We start from the raw sequence: 2,268 nt of genomic DNA, 5'->3' as shown, positions 1-2,268 counted from the left end.
GAAAAAGCATTTCACAAGATCCAGCATCCTTTCTTGATAAAAATACTTCAAAATATAGCACATTATACTGAATGTAATTAACAGTGCTGAATTACGATGTGAACGTGGGGGAAGGGGAGTTTTGTGACATGTATGTTACTTGAATGAAAGTTAGAAGATAAAACATGGGACTGTGTAACACAGTTAATCCTGTTGTGGATGATGGAATGTGGTTAATAGTACAAGAATAGAAATGTTCTTTCATGAATTATAACAAATGTACAGCACTAACATAAGGGGTTAATAATAGTGTTGTATATGAGAAAATTACACCTACTATAAATATGGACTATAGTTAATAGTATTACTTTTAAGAATTTTAAAAGTTTAATGTGACATAAAAAATACAAATAGAATTCCAGTTTGTTTAATGTTGTATAAAAAAGTATGAGTAGAACCAAAAGTGAATTAAACATTATCACATTTGATTATACAACTGTCTAGTTCTTCATATTAACTTTACTCTTCAAACAATGGAAAGCAGGGTGCAATACAGAGATTGAGAAAGAGATAAAACAATAAACAAACTTGTCTACCATGTTTATTTTTCTACACTCTATAGCTGTGCTCACAGAGATGGCTTCTTTTACTTCTCCATTGCAAAGAAATTCAGTTTCATATAAAATTGAACATGCTCAAAAGCTGAGGGAAACAAGAAATATCCTGTGCACTGTCATACAATTCAAATAATGGTGCAGCTAATAGCTTGTAATTTTTAGGGACTGCAGAAAAGGCTTTCTCTTGAGGTTGAAACAAAAACAACTTCATATGTTCCTTAGGCTTTGTAATATATGCAGGAATATATGGATACTGAGGAGGCTCAAAATTTTGTCTCCACCAGTTACCAAGGCAGTCATCAACAATCGAGTCTTGCAGGACTTCATCTTGACCACCCAGTGTCTCTGTGCGCTGGTTTGGATATATCATGTCCTCCCAAAAGCCATGTTTTAATCCAATCTTGTGGGATATTTGGATTAGGTTGTTTACATGGAGACGTGACTCACCCAACTGTAGGTGATACTTCTGAATAGATTATTTCCATGGAGGTGTGGCACCACCCATTCAGTGTGGATCTTGATTAGTTTACTGGAGCCCTTTAAAAGGAGCAGACCCAGATGCTTGCTGACTCTTTGAGATGCTAGCCCAGAGTTTGCCCCGGCAAAGCTGAGAGGGCAAAATGCCCCAAGAGGAGCTGACAGAGACTTTTGGAGAGATGCTTGGGAACTGCAGAAATGCTCAGAGGTGCTCGGAGTTACAGACAGAAGGTCATTTGGAGATGCTAAGCTAAGGATCCACAGCAGCTGAGAGAGAAGGTGAAACACAACCTAGGACCAGCAGATGCCAGCCACATGCCTTCCCAGTTGACAGAGGTGTCCCAGACTCCATCAGCCATTCTTCAGTGAAGGTATCCTCTTGTTGATACCTTGGTTTGGACACTTTTACGGCCTTAGAACTGTAAATTTGTAGCCAAATAAACCCCCTTTATAAAAGCCAATCCATTTCTGGTATTTTGCATAATGGCAGCATTAGCAAACCAGAACACTCTCATTAAGCATTTTAGTCCTTCAACTTCAACTTCTCCTGGGCTAAGTTCACCACCAGGTAGTGAGGAAAAGTTGTTCCTAGTTGTAGCTGTAACACATAGGGTAGCTGGTGCACATGTACAATCAGAATTCCTTCTACAGTCATCCTCATTCCAATTTTATCAAATTCTTCTCTCAGGTGCTGAAATCTGGCTCCAACAGAGCTGTTCTTATAGAGGGGATTTTGGGTACCAAAAGTATAACTGGTAAGAGGGTACATGTTGATGGTGTGCTCCAGTGTAAGGGGCTTGGTCTACTGGATGTACATAACCCATGCCAGCTAGTACCAGGAACATGGTGGCAAGCATGGGCACTGGAGGAAAGTGGAAACGGGAGTCAGGGAAAACAGTCCCCATGCAGGCAGCCATTATCTGTGTCCTGCTTAGCAGCTGCTGCCTACCATAAACATGAGAGCACAAGAGAAGCAATAGTAGTATTTTAATAACTTTTCATCAGTTGTAACAAAGGAACCACACTAATGCAAGGTTTCAGCAATAGGGGGGATTATGGGAACACTGTATTTTTACATGACTTTTATGTAAATCTATAACTTCTCTAATTAAAAAAATAATAATTAAAAAATTATTCTAAGTGAAAGAAACCAGACACAACACACTACAAATGGTATGAGCTCACTGATATGAAA

General features: G+C 38.8%; 1 pseudogene; it reads right to left on the bottom strand.

Moving 5' to 3' along the window:
- Window positions 1-654: 654 nt before the first annotated feature.
- Window positions 655-1,890, bottom strand: LOC119522138 (annotated as a pseudogene).
- Window positions 1,891-2,268: the final 378 nt, after the last annotated feature.

Source organism: Choloepus didactylus, chromosome X (genome assembly GCF_015220235.1).
Source record: "Choloepus didactylus isolate mChoDid1 chromosome X, mChoDid1.pri, whole genome shotgun sequence".
Classification (NCBI taxonomy): domain Eukaryota; kingdom Metazoa; phylum Chordata; class Mammalia; order Pilosa; family Megalonychidae; genus Choloepus; species Choloepus didactylus.
Note: the sequence above shows the minus strand (reverse complement) of the source record. Positions and strands in the feature narration are given on the sequence as shown.